Source organism: Ovis canadensis, chromosome 6, assembly GCF_042477335.2.
Source record: "Ovis canadensis isolate MfBH-ARS-UI-01 breed Bighorn chromosome 6, ARS-UI_OviCan_v2, whole genome shotgun sequence".
NCBI lineage: Eukaryota > Metazoa > Chordata > Mammalia > Artiodactyla > Bovidae > Ovis > Ovis canadensis.
In genome coordinates, this window is record NC_091250.1 from 22,326,526 (window position 1) to 22,345,579 (window position 19,054).

Below are 19,054 nucleotides of genomic sequence, written 5' to 3' on the forward strand. Positions count from 1 at the left end.
GACTTGTTTTTTTTTTTTATCAGATTGCCCAGTCCTACCCCTAGAGATTCTAAACCATCACATTTCAACTGGACCCCAGAAATCTGCATTTTAGCAAGGACTCCAGGTATTCCTGTAGCAAGTGGTCTAGGGCCACAATTAGAGAAGGACTGACTTAAAGGGGACCCACCAAGCTGTGTACTTCTTAATGACAGTGCCAGCACCCGTGATGACACGAAGATGCTATTGGGTCTCATATCCAAACAATGCTAATTTTGGATTTCTTGGTGTACTAAGGACCAATATCATTCAGAAGACATTCTGAGAACCCATCATGCGAAAAGCATTGAACAGCATAAGAACAATCATGTGCACAGGTTAATTCAAAACCAGGCTGACTTTCATAGAATCAGCAAGTCCTTAATAGGAAACCTGAAGACAAGAAGGAGTCCTTCTAAACGCTGGGGTCTAAGAAAGCACCTTGGAAATGGTGCCATCTAAGGTGAAGCTGGAAGGAAGACAGGACTGCGTCTGGTGTGAAGAAAAGCACCTCAGGCAGACGGAAGGGTTTAAACAAAGGCAGGGACACCTCAGAATCCAGAGCGATGGCATGTGCCTGGCCTGTGGGGTGTGAGATGGAGCAGGTTAGGAAAAGGCTACAAGGGTGGGCTGTGACCATACCTCAGAGAGCTCCAAACAATAGCATGAAGTTTGATTTTTGTCCTGAAGGCAATATATGCAGGTTTTTGGGAAGAGTAGCTAAAAAGGATGTTTCATTTGTTTAATTTAATAGGTAATACAATGTTTGACTTAAACAGTATTCTTTTTTTAAAAATTGAACTATAGTTGAAGTTATACATGCCGGGAAGTGCAGCCAAAAATTTTTTTTGGTTTCATCCACGGCATAGCAGGAAAGAATCCACCTGCAGTGTAGCAGACGTGGGTTTGATCCCTGGGTTGGGAAGATCCCCTGGAGAAGGGAATGGCAACCCACTCCAGTATTCTTGCCTGGAAAATCCCATAGACAGAGGAGCCCGGCAGGCTACAGTCCACGGGGTCGCAAAGAATCAGACATGACTTAGTGATTAAACAACAACAAAATAGTTGTATTATGAGGTTGTGTTAATTTCTGCTACACAGCAAAGTGATTCAGTTATACTAGATATAAATCCTTTTTTATATTCTTTCCCATTATGGTTTATCACAGAATAATGAATATAGTTCCCTGAGCTGTACAGAAGGACCTTGTATATCTATTAAACAATATTCTTAGTAGTTAATATATCCATGGGGCACAGAATTTTAAAGGAACAAGATAGCACATAAATGTAAAATTTCCCTTCCTTCCACCCCTGTGCCCGTGCTGTTTATTCTGGAAGCAACTAATGCAACCTATTTCTTTTGTACGGAGACAACTGTTTGGTAAAATAGATAATGTCCCAATACTGGTTTGATTGTAATGGAGAAGAGAAAGATTAATGACAGAGACACTAGGTTGGCAATCACTGCAGAAGTCCAGGTGATGAAATGAGGCATTAAGTAGAGTAGTTACTCTGAATATAAGAGACTCTAAAAAGACATTTCATCATCCTTTCCTCCCTCCAATCTGTTTAGAAATGGCATGGTAGGAGTCGAAGATGACTGAAATTTTGTCTTGAGACTTGAGGAATGGTAAGGAGGGGAAGCTATTTTGTGACAAGGAGATGGGGAAGCTGTGCGGGAAAGATGAGCCCTGTTTTGGAAATTTTTGCTTGTGAAATGACAAATATTCCATTAGCCCGTGAGCCACGTAGCCTGCAAGAGAAATATATACCAGGAAGTCAAGGGCCAAGAGCTGGTAGTTAAAGCTGTGGGATCAGATGAGCTTGAGGGAGGAAGATAAAAGGGGTACGGAGGACTAAAACACTTCCACACGTAAGGGGAGAGAAGAGGAAGCCGGCTCAGTGGAGACGGAGCAGGACCTGCGTTACTGCGTCCTGGGGGAGAAAGAGTTTCAAAGGGAGAGGCATGGAGTTCTGGCTAATACCTCACTGCGGGAACAGAGACGTGATACAGTAAGGAGAAGTGCTGAAAGGAAATCTGTGGACAACCTGGTGATGAGCAGATTACTGATGAGCTTTAAAGGATACCTGCTGACGAGTGGTGAGGGCGAGTCATGCAAGGGAGACAGTGAAGGGAGGCAAAGGTGCAGGGCCTTGTGAAGACCTTTCTCTCAAGAAATCTACTATGGACGGAGGGAGAGAGGAAAGGACCTGGGGAAAGGGAATAAGGCAGAGAAAGGACTTTTTTTTTTCCCCTGCAAGTGCAGTGGAAAATGTTGACGAGAAAAGGGAGGGACAAGAAAAGGAAAAATATTTAATGGAGCAAGATGGCTGTAAGAGATCAAAGGGGAAAAACTGAAATGGAGGGAGAAAAACCGAGGAGTTGACACCTTATCACCTCAGCCCTCTCAAGAAAGAAGTTGAGCTTAGCCCCCATGCTTGAGGGAGGCTTTTGGAGGTTTGCTCCCTCACCATCAGTCTCAAAAGAGTTGTGCTGAAAGTACATCTGGTCTCTGAATAATCTTGGAAATGTATTCAAGAACTATCATGTTCTTTCTGTAGCCCATAAAGAAGAGCGGAGCAAGGGACACAGCATTCCTTCCAGATGGGCTTTGGGAGACAACCATGGGGCTCTGATATTGGAAAGAGAACGCAAACAGCAACTCAGCTTGTCTATTAACATCCTGTGAAAACCACCAAAAGGTACGCACAAACAATTTACGGGGGAGATGCGGGAGATGAGTGGAGTCAGTATGACTCCCTGTGATTTGGGTCAGAGCAGACACTTCCCCAGAATTCATAATCGGTGATTCTCCAAGGACAGAATACAATGCCTTCCTCCTTCTCCTCCCTTTCCTTGTAAGCCTCCTTCCTTTATCTTCACTTGCCCATCCTGGATTTACTCCCAGAATACCAAAGAAAGGCAGAGAAGCAGCATTTCTGCTCAGGTTAAAAATGGTTATAATAAAGACATATTAGTTGTGAAAAACTGTGTCCTCCAAGGGGCTTCCCTGGTGGCTTAGAGGTTAAAGCGGCTGCCCTCAATGCGAGTAGACCCAGGTTCGATCCCTGGGTCAGGAAGATCCCCTGGAGAAGGAAATGGTAACCCACTCCAGTATTCTTGCCTGGAGAATCCCATGGATGGAGAAGCTGGGTAGGGCTACATGTAGTCCACGGGGTCGCAAAGAGTCAGACACGACTGAGCTACTACACCTTCACCATTCCCTGATTTTGTTCCCAGGTTAATATATTTTAGTTTAGCTTGTTTTGTTTTTATGCTGTCCTAGTCCTTTCTTCTTTATTTTTGTAATAACATTCCAATTTTAAATCTCCCTCATATGAGTGGCTTATATTGTGCCTGCCTCAAGCAATTATATAAGAAAATTATGTAAGTACATTTAAAGTTAGACATTTATTCCTTCATTTTAAAATTTGATATGACTCCCAGGGAGTGTTTCTTATTGTTTACAGATTATTTCCTGAATTCCAATAGAGCAGTGTATGTGTAAAACCCACATTGTCCGGTTCCTTCTTAGGTAGCCTATTAGTTGGTCAAAGCACACTTCTAAGGCTATACTGCCCTCAAGTGGTCTGGCTTGAGAACAAACAACTATTTTTTTTCTGGATGGAAACCGAGTTTCTAACAAGACTTGTCTGACATAACAGTAACTTCTGACCAGAAAAACAACAAAAATTATCGTATGCCAAGTCTGAAGAGTATGAGGGAAAAGGAAGATTTTATTTCCCAATGTTCTCTCAAAAGGTATACAGTAAAAAGTACAACAGCAAGAGCCACAAGCTTGTTTTGTTCATCATAGAGCAAAAGAGCCACAAGCTTGTTGTATTAATTTTAGACTAACTGTCTGCACATGTGTGGCCACAGGGATGTAGCTGTGGGATATGGGTTGAACTGGCTCCATTAGGCCTTTGGGGACAATCTTCAGCTTCTCAAGGGCAACCCCCTCATCAGAACTCATGACATCATGTTCCACAACTAAGGACACGCAGTTGTTTGGAAAGAATGCATTCAGGGAAAACATTCAACTTTTCCCCATGTGGCCAAGACTCAAAAAGGAGGCCAACAATTAGGGTGATTACATTAATCACAGGATGGCTTGTGGAGGAGGGTATTGCTGTGGAGGGCCTATAATGGTAGCCCTGTGGGGACTCTGCTCTAATTGGCCACCATCAAGGCCCTCTAATGCCTATAGTTAGCTTCCCACGTTGCTGGTGGAAAAAGGAAGAGACCACCCTCAAAGGGATGAACAGCCCACTCAGGATGCATTGGACTGTTCTGGGCTGCTCTGGTCGGCTGTGGGGTATTTGGCCACTCAGCTAGAGAGTCCCTCCTGGAACAGGGGGGACAGCTAAAAATGCACGCGGTGCTGTCTCTCGTGGTTCGCCACACTCTTTCTGGTATTTGGCGGTGATTTCTGTTAATCGTGAAAATCCTTCAATAATGGATGTTTTTTGAGTGGGAAAACACTAGTTCTCATACACTGCTCTTTGGCTGGGCACAGAGATGAACTGGGCTGGTCCAAGTGAGTAGAAACGAGCTTTTAATTCATCCGTTATCTGGTGCTATGGGAAAGAATGCTGAGCTTCATAACTTGGGATCTAGAATCATCTCTGCACACCAGTTATGGGACCATGAGAGACTCATTTAAACCTTCTGGGCTCAGGTTCCTCATCTGCAAACGGTGACATTAGCTCAGGTCAGCGGTTTAAAGACTGCTACGTGGGTGTGCCCACAGGTACTGCCAGGATGCAGAGTCCTTTTCCCCTCCTTCTTTAGGCAATAGCAAGCCCACTTGGATTCAGTTCATAAATCTAAATTTGAAAACCACTGGATCAGATGGTCTATGCCTCTTTCCTTTCCAGCTACATTATTCTGTGGTGAGGACAGGTACTCTGAGCGGTGATGGTGACACTCACTGGTGACGCTCTTTTTCTTCTTAAGTGAAATCATATATGGCTCTCAGTCCAAATGCTTCCCTATAAAATGAGTCTCATCTGATTCTGGCATTCTGGGATGACACCAAGTGTGTGTGCTGGAAGAGGGGAGAAGAGGAAGAGGTGTGAATCACTGCGATCCCACAGCTCCTGGGGGACAGAGGCCAGGGAAGGAACTGGGCAGAGCTCACCAAGCAAACACCAGTCTAGGAGTGTAGGCATGTTAATAAGTGTGATTACACTCTATCAGGAAAATCAGCCAGAAAATGGAAGATCACAGCTAAGGAATGCTCTGGAAAAAAATACTAGGGAGCATAGGCAGAATAACAACTTTTTAAGGAAAATGATATACTAATATATATAAATACATGTCATATATATTATATATAAGATCTAATTGCAACTTTTTTCTCAGGAAGATATAAGGTCTGAATGGGCCCCCAAAGAAAAATACCCTAAAAAGAATTAAAACTTTCCAGAAACGGAAGGTTTTAATACACTGTAAATGTGTCTCATTCCTAGTAGGAGCCATCATTAATAAAATTAATAAGATTTGTTTTCATCCAGGAAGCTTTCCCTTTAAGGTCACTTAAAAACAGAATAGAACATACAATGTGGATAGTTTTATTTCTCAACCACTGAAAGGTTTTCCCTCTGTAGTGTTTAAGTTGAGATCATACAAGTATGGATGAATAATAGTTGGGCTTCAATCCCCTCTCTTGATAACATGTGATACAGATTATGTACCCGACCAAGGGACTCAGCATCATGAAATAGCCACTGTTCTAGTTCAAGTATGCCAAGTAAATGCAGAAAAATTTTCTTTTCCACTTTGTAAAGTTTTCATATCGGCATCTGTCATTTTATTATGAGATTATAATTTATGAAATTGCTCAAACTGTAGTTCATAGTTACATGAACTTTTGAGGCCTGATCTGTATGCCCCTCAATAGATTTCTCTATTGATGTATCCCATTATTGTGCTGAAAATATCGTATAGATGGTGAATGCTCACCCAGTGAACAAATATTTACAGAGCACGTATTATAGGAAAAGCACTGAAGTAAACAATATGGGGGTGCAAAGAGGGGCCAGACACAGTCCTTGCCCACAAAGTGCATACAATCTAGTGAAAAGTGATGTGTGTAAACAACCACAAAATAAGAAAGTGGATGGTTGACTACTAGACACACATGTCGTAATATGTGCTTCTGATATAGAGTTAAGGGTGGGATTTTAGGTAATTTTTTCAGGAAAGGGTTTATGGAGCAAACTTTTGGCCCAGGCCTTAGGTGTACATAAAATTTAGGTAGAGGTGGGAAGAGAGACTGCGGCAGGCGGGAGTGGCAGGAACAAAGCTACGGAGGTGGGAAAGCACAGCCAGCGCTGAGCGGACAGCGAGCCTGGCAGAAGGCTGTTGCCGCAGGGGACGAGGGGGTCGGGGGATGAGGAGCAGCAGACAAGTCTTGACAGGATGCTGGAATTATACTGGAGAGGCACTTTCATTTCTGCTGAGGGGAGGGAGGGGTTTTATGGCTGCAAGCACAGAAACAATGCACAGAATATTTAAAAGGGAAAGTGGCCGATCCAAAATAGCCTCTGGAAGACTATCAGGCTAGCCCAGGTATCAAATGGAGGAAGTCTGACTTAGAGTGATGGCACTGGAAGTGTTGTGTGAATGTGTGCGTGGTGGGAAGTAGCACTGGAAAAAAATGGAGTTCAATTCAAAGTCACTGCACAGGGTGGAACAATAAGTTGGACAAAATGAAAAAAGTTAGAGTCCTACACATGAAAACATTAGAGCCACCTTTCAGCGGATGGGCTAAATGTGTGTGTGTGGTGTCATGTCTGGAGTAATTAGTGTGATATGTCTGTACCTGTAATTAGCCATAAAGTCCTGCCATCATTTTCCAAAGTAAAGGAACATTCTTTTAAAATTAAAGTGAAAAAACATAATCTGGAAGCAGGGAGATGTGGTTGGGTACTCATAATCATTACTTTGTAAAGGAGGTTGAGTATTTTTCCATTTCAGCAAGTCATTAGAACAAGCGGAAAATCTATTGGAAGACAGACACAGTCTGTAAACAGAACAAGATAATGTAAATTTCCTTACAAATATTTTATTTAAAAAAAAAAGAGTATTACACCCAATTCTTTTGTATTTTACTTCCCTGTTTACCATGCTAGGGAAAATGCCACATTTTATGTCAGGTGTAACTAGACAACTAGAGTAAATGACTGTCTATAATTACAAAAATTAAAATGGTAACAAGATGCAGTCATTGAATTAATTCAACAATTGCAGGTTGAATACTTGTTCTGAAGGCAACTTTGGGCTAAATTTTCAGGGAACTGAGATAAAAGAAACTCAGCTCATTCATTAAAAGGCTTGAAATTTAGTTGACTAACTCTGACTAAAGAATAAGAGGAATCTAAAAATCAATAAATCATCATATTGTAGGCCCCTGATGTTATTCAGGAATTCATCTGGAGAATTTAGAAAATTCCCAATCCTCAAATTCCACAACAGCATATCACTGCCATGAAATATTCATGCAGCAACAACTTGACATCATCAGAGGTAGGCTGGACAACAATGGGGCTGGATTCCTGGGCTCACTCACTTGGCTAGTGACCCACTACCTCAAACCAGCTTTGCAGAACTCCTGAATGGAAGTCGTTGCAAGGTTGCAAACAGCAATACCATGAACCTTAGGGATTAATTGAAATGTCAAAACTGGGACTGTAGCACTACACAGGGTCAAGTACTGTACAGCAAGAAGCCTGTTCAAAAGGGACTAAAAGAACAAAGGCATCCTTAGTACAGAGTTGGCTTCTCAGAAAATGCAGGCTTGTGTTGAGAATGAGTCATGCTCAGGATTGGTAGAAATGAGAGAAGAATGGGGAAGGGAAACATCCCAGCATCTGGCCTTGCCTGACTTCTTGCTTCTGGGCTCTTTCTTCTCCATCCTCTGTCTGGATTGGCTAGGTCCCACCTACAGGCTTAGCCCCACCTCAGCCAGTAGGTCAGTCCTTTGTGTGGGCATGCGTGGTTTCAGCAGCTCTGACAGGGCAGCAGGCCTATTATTAAGTGATAGGTGCCACAGCAGGCACTTTATTTAATCATCATACCAAATCTGTAAAATATTATTTTCCCCAGTTCCCTGGTAGCTCAGATGATAAAAAATCTGCCTGCAATGCAGGAAACCTGAGCTTGATCCCTGGGTCGAGAAGATCTCCTGGAGAAGCAAATGGCAACCCATTTGCAACTAACACACAAATATATAAAGAAATCAAGGCTCACAAAAGTTAAGCTAAGCAACTTGTGCCAAATCATAAATCTGGTGGCAGGAGAAGAAAATTCAAGTCCAGAATCGTTTACTGTGGCAGATTGCCTCTCAGGCTCTGAAACACATACTCCTAGCCTTGGGTGTCAGAGGCACAAGACTGGCTTTCTTGCTGGTAGGCTTTCATTGGGTGACTCAGTTTTGACAAGCTTCTGCCTTGTTCTACAGAAACAATCCTGTAAGTATATTCCTGCTGGTCTCACTCTTTGTGACTTACCAGCTCTTCTGCAATGGGAGTCTCTTCTTGCCCTTTTCATACATCCTCCTTTTCCCAGGATGGAAATCTTGTTTCACTTGAATGTTTGGACCCTACTACCAGTTAATAGCTATCCCTGGAACTGTCTGTATAACTAGGTGTCTCAGAATGGTTGTCTTGGATTCTGCATATTTGTCTGTCATCCATATACTCGTCCATCCCCACCGTTGAAGTCTGGCTCTTTCTGAAAGGAACTGCTTGCTCCAGACTACCCCCTGTTTTCTGTTCTCATATCTGTCCCAAACTCCAATGTTACACTTTCTTTCCTTCAGTACTTATTCAGTTGCTGAGTCATGTCCGACTCTTTGTGACTCCATGGACTGCAGCACGCCAGGCTTCTCTCTGCCCTTCACTATCTTCCATAGTTTGCTCAAATTCATGTCCATTGACTCGGTGACACCATTCAACCATCTCATCCTCTGCTTCCCTCTTCTTCTTTTGCCTTCAATCTTTCCCAATATCAGGGTCTTTTCCAATTATTCAGCTCTTCACATTAGGTGCTCAGAGTACTGGAGCTTCAGCTTCAATCTAGTGCTAGTACCAGACAGATTAGGGAATCTGTCTCCCAAATTATTTAGCCATCCATGTGCAGTCCTTTAACCAAGTAGCTGGGCTATGCGTGACTCACAATGTTAAGTATGGTAGAACAGTGGTAGGAAAAAGCATAGTGTATTCTTGAGAGGTGCAGAGCTTGACCTCACAAGGGTGGGAGGGTGTGTTTGACAGGTCGTTGAAAATAAAGGTGAATTAGTGATGTGAATGTTCAAATTACCTTACAGGTGCACTCATTTCACATGCCAGCAAGATGATGCTCAAAATCCTTCAAGCTTTAGCAGTAGATGAACCAAGAACTTCCAGATGTACAAACAGGATTTAGAAAAGGCAGAGGAACCAGAGATCAGATTGCCAACATCCATTGGATCATAGAAGAAGTAAGGGAATTAAAAAAAAAAAAAGTCTACTTCTGCTTCATTGACAGTACGAAAGCCTTTGACTGTGTGGATCACAACAAACTGTGGAATGTTCTTAAAGAGACATGAATACCAAATCACATCACCTGCCTCCTGAGAAACCTGTATGCAGGACAAGAAGCAACAGTTAGAACCAGACATGGAAAAACAGACTGTTTTAAAATTGGAAGACAAGTACGTCAAGCCTGTATATAGTAACCCTACTTATTTAACTTATATGCAGAGTACATCCTGTGAAACACCGGCTGGATGAAAGCACAAACTGGAATCAAGATTGCTGGGAGAAATATAAACAACCTCAGATATGCAGATGATAACCACTCTAATGGCAGAAAGTGAAGAGGAACTAAAGAGCCTCTTGATGAAGGTGAAAGAGGAAAGTAAAAAAGCTGGCTTAAAACTCAACATTCAAAAAACTAAGACCATGGCATCTGGTCCCATCACTTCACGGCAAACAGATGGGGAAAATGTGGAAACAGTGTCAGATTTCATTTTCTTGGGCTCCAAAATCAATGAGGATGGTGACTGCAACCATGAAATTAAAAGATGCTTGTTTCTTAGAAGAAAAGCTATGACAAACCTAGACAATGTATTCAAAAGCAGAGACATCACTTTGCCAGCAAAGGTCCATATAGTCAAAGTTATGGTTTTTCCAGTAGTCATGTATGGATATGAGAGTTGGATCAAAAGCACCAAAGAATTGATGCTTCTGAACTTTGGTGCTGGAGAAGACTCTTGAGAGTCCTTGGACATCAAGAAGATCAAACCAGTCAATACTAAAGGAAATCAACTCTAAATATTCATCAGAAGGATGGATGTTGAAGCTGAAGCTCCAATACTTTGGCTACCTGATGCGAAGAACTGACTCATTGGAAAAGACCCTGATGCTGGGAAACATCGAGGACAAGAGAAGAAAGGAGCAACAGAGGATGAGACGGCTGGATGGCATCACAGACTCAATGGTCATGAGTTTGAGTAAACTCAGGCGTGCTGCAGTTCATGGGGTTGCAAAGAGTCGAACACAAGTTAGCAACTAAACAACAGTGAGGTGAAATCACATTAAAGACAATTTTAAATTTGGGATGAGGCACTTGCATATAACCCAACAGTGATGAGAAGTTATTACTCATGCAGGATGGACTGGAGAGGAAAAGACTGAAGAGAGAGAAACTGAGAAACCATTAAAGTTGTGCACATTTGAAGTGATGAGAGCCTGGACTGAACTTTATAATAACCCAAAGGAAGGTGATAAGAAATACCATATGAAGCAAAAACTGTAGACTCAGTGACAGACCTGATTTTTAGAGAAGCAGAAATCAATAATGACTGCAAACTTGTAAGTATGGTGGTGTCATTGGTGGAAGCAAAGAAATCTAGGAAGGGGAATCAATAGAGTGGGAAGAGAACCCTAAAATCTCAGCTCTCTTTCCAAGATGTTTCAGTAATAGCACTGATTATATTTGAGTATGTTGTTAGTAAGTATTCAAGCAGAGGCATGTTTTAAAATCAGCTGAATTGTTGAAGTGAGGCTAGAAGGCGAATGAGAGGATCAGAGTTGAACGATCTGTCTGGGATGGGTGTGGGAGTGAACTCATGCCTATGGTTGAGGGAGCTATAGGGGAATTCAGTCCTAATCTGGCAAGTGGTTGGTCCACTGTTTGACACAATATTCTGGGGCTGGGTGTTTGCTGGGCCAGGGGCCAAGGATGGGGAAGGGAGTTATGGATGGACTGAATATTCATAATAAAAGAATCTGTTATACAACTTGGCTCTTAAAAAGTCCACCTCGGTGCCTAAGTATGGAATCTCGTGCTTGAGAACGCTGATGATTCAGCACCCGTGTGAGCCTCTCCCATCCCACCGAGAAAATCGGCCCAAGGGCTGCTGCTATCATCCCCCTTGGGTGCTAAAACACTGGAAGTGCTGCAAAATGCCTCTCTTCTTAGATCAAATATGATAATTATTGAGTTGGACTTTAATTCAAATTCTCAGTTTTCCTTTCCATAGTGTAGATGGGTGACCACGATAAGCCAGTGGCTGACCGTGTCTAAGTCAGTGTCCTCAGCTGCAAAATGGGAACCTTAACACCTGCCTTCCCTTTCTGTGAAAACAGATCAATACAGAATTTATATTTTGTCTGAGTGATGGCAGATTGCTTATTTCAGTATGGTTCTTTTAGCTTATAAGTGTAGAGACCAGTGATGGGTGTAATCAATACAACTTTTATGTAACTTCAGGATGAAACTAGGTTTCTTTTAGTTCTGATCCTAATTAAAATTAATAACTTTGTTTAAAAAAGATAAAATGAAGGAAGGAAGGGGAAAATGTGGTTATTTAAGGTGGGTTCTTTCATGAGCGGGAGTTTCTTGGATATGAACGGGCATTTGTCCAATAATACTCTGAGTTCAGTAAATAACTCAGCGTACGTGCATAAAGTTTCCAATGACAAACACGACGCTTAAAAAATTAAGTGGAAAGTACTTGGCAGGACACATATTTACAGTTTGACGAAGGGAAATTTTTTTGGTGGTTGGCCAAAGCTGACAGGCATAAGGATTAACCCTTCTTCACTCATCACAGTAAGAGAAATTGCCAGTTATCACTGGCACCGTGCTGTGGCTTTTCCAAAGAAACCCGGAAGGAAGCTGACCTCTATGTGAGTGCGGTGTGTGCGTGCGCAGGGACATACTGCACAGGTATGCCTTACAAGTGAATGACTCATCGAAGACATGAAACTTCTCTAATGTATAAACTACTTTCTAAAAAGGGGGAAAAAGTCTGATGGTGGTACTCTAATTCTCTTCTTTCAGACATGAGTCTGAATATAGGTCTCTCTTCTCACTATGATAACATCTTTTAGCACAGTAAAACAGATGTGATCTTCTGGATGACTTACCCACGGTCACACAACTCATGAACAGCAGAACAGAAATTCAGACCCATGACTGTTTCACTCAAAAGTTCAAATATTTTCTGCTACATCTGCTGCCTGCAAAAAATAATGGTGTGGATGTGGAGACGAGGCAGGAGGCTGGCGGGGATGACCCAGCCTACAAAATATGTATCTCTGATTTTATGACGTCTACTTTTTTTCTAATGGTTGCAGGGGAGGCACTGAGATTGATAAGCACTCACTCCAAGACGGAGACAAACTCAGCCTCAGAGAGGCCACAGCGGCTTTGCCAAGGCCAGAGCCAGCACATGGGAGAGCCAGGACACAAAGCCAGAGATATGCAACTTAAAACGTTTGGTTACGGGTGAAACGTTTTCAAGCATGATACCTCTTTAAGCCTGACAACAACCCCAGGAGAGGAATGCTACGGTGATGGAAAGAAACTGGAATCAAACACAAGGGACAGATTCGCTAGGCTTCCTTATGGGTTATTTCAAATTAGCTCCCACATTTTGAGGCTGGGGTGGGGGAAGAAAAAAATAAATAAAAGGTTTTATTTTCCCAAATGGGAAACATAAGGAGATCAGATTTTGTAGGCTCTGATCTCTTTCTGTATGAATGGTAACTACTGTCCTAGCTTCATTGTTCTAATGAGAGTTAAGATCATTCTTATATCAGAATTTCTTAAGAAATTAAGCAGTGTTCTACATATAAATGTGCAGTTGTGTTCAGGGCAATCTGCACAACACTGTGATGGTCACTGGAACTGCCCTGTGAAGTCTACCCCTGTAGAGTAATTTGGTACTGGGGAGACCTTCATTCCCCTTTTCATTCTTAAAAGAGGGAAATTTCATTCCCCCCTCATGTGGGACCATATGACACTTCTAGATGTCTCCTGTCATAGAGGGAGCTAACCTGATTGGTTAAGAGCCTGAAAGCCACACGCCATCGTTTCTCCAAGGAGTGAGGTCAGTGAATAGAGCCATCATTTCCCCAAGGAGTAAGGTCAGAGGATTGTAAAGCTAGCGATAGCCAATCCTTTCTCTTACTGGTTTGAATGGCTACTCTCATGGACAGTGGCTCACTTGTGCTTCAGGATCTAGGAAGTAAGCAAACTTTCCCCCAGCAGGGTCAGCCGGGCTCCTGCTCTTGTTGCCAGCTTTCTTGTCTGTGCACGGGTGAGTCAGGAGGCCCATCACCAGAGGCGAATTAACTTTAATCTAATAAATCTTAATTTCCTAAAGGAAATGCTATATTAGCCTAACTTAAAACATGTTAGTTCCCTAAAAGGAAGTACTATTAGCCTCAGGTCAAAGTCACATTTTCCAGGCTACATTTATTGTGACTAAAATTGATAATCTGAAAGCCTAAAAGAAAGGTAGACTATGCAAGTTAGGCATTTCAGTCCTCTGCTGTCTTGAAACACTGGCATAACATAACCATCAGCAGGGTGTGGCTCCCAGTTCTTAAGAGTCATGGATTTGTTTTGCATTTTCCTTTGCTTTGCTTAAAAGGCACACAATAAATATCTGTTGATTGATTAATAATAAGCTATTAAACCAGAGCTGGTGTTTAAATTAATCCTACTTGAGCCAAAACAGCTGGCCTGAGGCACTGAGCAGATCTCACAAATCAAATGTATCTACCTTCCCACGAGAAAACAACATGCTGCATTTGAAGATGAAAGCAGAGGAGGAAGCGGAAAAGGAGCTAACAGGACCTCTCACTGGCACGAGAGGTGATCAGTCTGGAAGCCACTGCAGCTTTCTGCCTCCTCTGAGAGTGCTGTACTAGTAGCCAGCAAGTCCAGAGAGGCAAAGAGTCATTGAGGAGCAAAACAAATTAAAAGATTCCATGTACTCTGGAATTTATATGGAAGTTCCTCTGAGGAAAGCAGAAATAACTTTTTTGATTGGTTGCTTCATTCATTCATTTATTGGCAAGGAGATATAGAGCACCTATAACTCTTCTAGGTAGAACAGATTTCTTTGCACTTGCAAATACTTCCAAGATGAAGGGAACCTGTAGAAAGTCCAATGTGGTTCAAACCATGTTCTTCAGGCCAACTTTACCAATAATAAAGCTGATTTTTTTTTTTTCCTAGCTCCATCTTACTCTGGTCTATCTCTTAATTGATTCAGAAATTAAAAGGGGGTGATTCATTATCGCCCCCTAAAATTTCACAATGTTTATTTTTTTATACAAAAAAAATTACAGAACTTGCTCTTAGAATATTCCTTAGTTTAGACTGGTTTACATCAATTGGATATTTGGTAAGTGCTGACGGACAGCAGGTAAACAGTACACTTGCCGCCTTATTCCCGTGACTCAGCTAGCTGAAGAACCATGCTGGTTGCAGGGTGGAAGAGACTGCAAGAAGTCGCCCAGATAGAAGGCCACTCTGTGTCCACACTGGAAGACAGAGGTGGCCAACTATAGAGACAGGCCAGGCTTGGCTAAGATGCTCAAGAAGTCTGGGGTTGTTCTTCGGAGGTCATAAATATGGAAAGGTAACCAAGGCCCCCCATTGTACATCTTACAGTATGACCTCATCAGCTTAATCCTGGAAATCTTTTGAAGCAAGGGTAACTAAATGCCTACCTTAACTGTAACAAAAGGGAAAGACTTATCAAAGTATTCAACATGGAGCCTGAGTATTCCTTATATGTATTTCTGAGTATTCCTTACATGTATTTCTGAGTATTATATGTATTCCTGGGTATTCCTTATATGGCATTTGAAGATTTAAGCAAAGCCCCTTCAGTATTCCTTGTGTTTTCAAAACACACTCTTGGTAACCAAATAAACTAGCTTGCTAAATAGGTCTATTGACTCCCAGCCAGTGAAATGTCAGACTCATTTACCAACATCACTCACCTTGGTTCTGGAGCGCTGGAATGTAGCTCTCTGTTTTGGCAGTAATTGGATACAGCAGGGTCAGTTTTCTACTACAACTCCTCTCAACTTACAACAATAAAATCAGGTTATGTGCACTGAGAAGTATATTTATCTGTTTATTATGTACAAAGACGTTTGTGTTTGGTGAGTTAGGAAAGATGCATGCATACATCTTCTCCAAGGGAGGTATCGAGTTATTAAAAGAATAAGAATGAAGTGAAAAAAAAAAATGAGGTTAAAAAAATGAAGATGCAAAATCCATTCTTGTTTTTCTTAGTTTTTAGTGGGGAGTACTGCATGACAGAATTAGTCACTAGTGCCCTGGACCCTGATGGGAAATAACCAAACTCCTGGAACTCCAGGTTGACACAGACAGAAGCACAGTCTGTGGAAATGTTTCAATAATACACTTTGCTCTCACTAAACTGTTGACCACCTCAAGTCAGAAATTCAATTTACTTATCCAAGAGTCTGTCCCTGATACATGGTAGGCATTTGACATATAATTGTTAAGTGAATGAAATCTGATGATAATTTGTAACTCAGGGGTGATGAGATTTCAGGTAAATGCTTCTGTTAGGTGAGTAATTAATACAATTACAAGCACATCTCCAGGAAACTGCATGAATGTCAGTGTTATCTTTCGTTATCATTATTAAACAGAGGCCCTAGAGAATGAACAGAAATGTCACCTAATATTATTAATTAAAAGTAGATGATGGTATAATTGAAACTATAAAAATCGCTCATAGTTTTTATGTTGTTGCTGCTGCTGCTAAGTCACTTCAGTCATGTCTGACTCTGTGTGACCCCACAGATGGCAGCCCACCAGGCTCCTCTCTCCCTGGGATTCTCCAGGCAAGAATCCTGGAGTGGGTTGCCATTTCCTTCTCCAATGCATTACGCACCCAATGTTAAAATGCAAACAATAGAATATCACTGCAAAGCAATTCTATTACGCTTCACTCACATGGAAAGTTTTCATCTATTAATAAATCACTTTTGTTGCCATTTCTACTAATTTTTTCATGTTTTAAAAGATAACCGATCTGTTTTTAAAAAACACCCTGTAATCCACTTCTAAATAAACAGCTACTTCCATGTATTAGTAATCTTGTAGAAAGAACACCCAGAACTTAATAAAATCTGAGAAGGCTTTAGAAAATCCTGACTCACAAGAATATAGTGCTTGTTTGGTTTCAAGCCATTGGCCACTTCATTGTTGGGATTTTCTAAGTTAGGTAGTGTTACACTTGGAATATGCCAGCGAGCATTCATACCAATGACTGTAAGTGAAACGTCTAGGCTTTCCAAATCCAGTGTTCTCCTTAAGGCAGCAGAGGGCAGTAAAAGCACTATTAGTGGATCACATAAACCTTTTAATACAATCTGGAGAGAACTGTTTATTTCCATACAACTGCATTTTCCATTTTAAACATGACACATGTAAGTGGTTTGAAAGACAGTACATTTTTTTTTTTTTTTGTCTCAGATTCATTTTCGTAGCCATATAGAATGTTTACAAAGTACAATGAGCTATCTACCCAGCAATTCAGGGACTTACAGTTCAATTTAACATAACAGAAAAGTGAAGATAATACTACATTGGGATCTTGATCTCAAATTTACCTCTGTAGCACAGGGGATAGTAAAACTGTGGTAGCCTATCAGAGACAGAGTGCTGTGTCCATATTAGCAATGAGTTTAAGAGGCGCATAGGCCCTTGAGGTCAACTAATGAGCCAAGCCCCTCTCTTTAACCGACCTGGAAAGTTAACTGGATTCTCTCAACTGGATAGGGGTTAAACTACAAGCAGAAGAGTAGTCTCCTCATTCCTCTCATTCTTCACTTTTATTTTGGCGCAAAGGTCTAGGAATACTAACTTGGAAATGCAGTAGTATTCAAATGATCTTGATCTTTGTTTCTGCAAAAGTTTCAAGAGGTGAAAGTGAAAGTGAGGTCGCTCAGTCGTGTCCGACTCTTTGTGACCCTGTGGACTGTAGCCTGCCAGGCTCCTCCATCCATGGGATTTCCCAGGCAAGAACACTGGAGTGGGGTGCCATTGCCTTCTCCAGGGGACCTTCCCGACCCAGGGATCAAACCCAGAGAAGAAAATAAACCCAGTGATATCACATACTTGGTTTTTGTTGTCTTTTTTAAACTTTTTATGTTGTATTGGAGTGTACCCAATTAGCAATCTTGTGATAGCTTCAGATAGATAGCAAAGGGGCTCAGCCATAATATACATGTATCCATTCTCCCCCAAAGTCCCCTCCCACCCACCCTGCCACATAACACTGAGCAGAGTTCCCTGCTAACATCAGATATTTGAAGCTTTAAATTCTTCTCTACCTGTGGCAAATCAATATATATTTCATGATCTTTGGAAGTAGGACCCTGTCGCTTCCCAACCCTAACCCCAGGACCGAAAGAAGACATTGCTCTTTTTTTTTTGGCTGTGCCAGTTCCAGTACCCTAACCAGAGATTGAACCCGAGCACCCGGCATTGAGGACCCAGAATCTTAGCCACTAGACTGCCAGGGAAGTCCTCACACTGCTCTTTTAACCTCAGCAAACTCATTTAAATCTGGCCCCTTTCCTTCTCTCCAGCACTAGATCTTGGTTAGAAATGTTACGAAATGAGGCCAGAATTGGCTATGGATGCTTTCTTAGCTGTGATCTTCCAAAGTCTAGGCTTCAGCCTGGAAAGTGTGGCATTCACTTTCCCTACTGATGTAGGGATGTCAGCATCAGGGGACAGGGTTGTACGCCCAGTGGCGAAAGAACCTCTGATAGAACAGACATCTCAGCGAAGCCAGGACACTGCTGTAACTGTCACATTGAAACGTTTCATTTCTGGTCGTTGTTTATCCATCTGGAACGGAAGGGCTGATTGACAACAGTAAGTTCAGGGGCCACCAGTGACTTTCTCCTGGCCCCTGCAGCAATTTCTTCCTTCTCTAAAGAACACACATTAAGCCTCGGGCTCAAGAGCTCTTACTTTCATTTTCACTAGTTGCTTTGTTCTTAGCCAGCTTGCTTTGTTCTAAGTCTGCAGTCTTTCAGCAAGGGCCAGGCTGAAATCTCAAGCAAATTCTTCCAAGGCCAAACAAGGAAATGTTCAACAGTCTCCGGAAACCAATAACCAAGAACATTAGGTTATCGTATTGGGATGTTAATATATTGGATGTTACATATTTTCCACCAAAATTAGACATTTTATGGATTAGCTGTTTATCCGCATCATGTCACATTCTCTAAGAAAGGTTAAAGGTGTATATAGAGAGAGGTCTACGTTTTAAGTAGACTCTATATTTCTTATAAAGTAGAAGGTTTTTCAAAGTCAAAGGGAATACCACCACAGAGGCTCTGGTGTCATAAACTTTACTTGAAATGCTATACATCTTATGATTTCTTGAGAAGATGGCTAATAAATAACAGAATTAGACAGAGGTGGTGTTAAAAACAAACAAACCTGCCTGCCAATGCAGGAGATGTAAGAGATGGAGGTTTAATCCCTGGGTTGGGAAGATCCCCTGGAGGAGGGAATGGCAACCCACAATAGCCAGGATAGAATGGGAGTTAAAATGGGCTCTAAGTTAGAAACCACTAAGCAGTTCAACCACCTAAGCCTCCTTCTCTGCAACATTAAGTGGGATTAACAATACCCACCTAAGTTACAGGGTTGGAGAAGGAAATGGCAGCCCACTCCAGTG

General features: G+C 41.8%; 1 protein-coding gene and 1 long non-coding RNA gene across 5 annotated transcripts in view; one reads left to right on the forward strand and one right to left on the reverse strand.

Annotated features, from left to right (window-relative positions):
* Positions 1–11,311, forward strand: part of LOC138442276 (uncharacterized) — a 257,527-nt gene extending 246,216 nt beyond the window's left edge. For both annotated transcript variants that reach the window (XR_011257611.1, XR_011257613.1), the window contains 2 exons: positions 2,583–2,723; positions 9,356–11,311. This is a non-coding gene — a long non-coding RNA (uncharacterized lncRNA). The remainder of the gene's footprint in view (positions 1–2,582; positions 2,724–9,355) is intronic.
* SYNPO2 (synaptopodin 2) overlaps positions 1–19,054 on the reverse strand; it is a 203,343-nt gene that overhangs the window by 87,572 nt on the left and 96,717 nt on the right. The gene's annotated exons all lie outside the window — the stretch shown is intronic.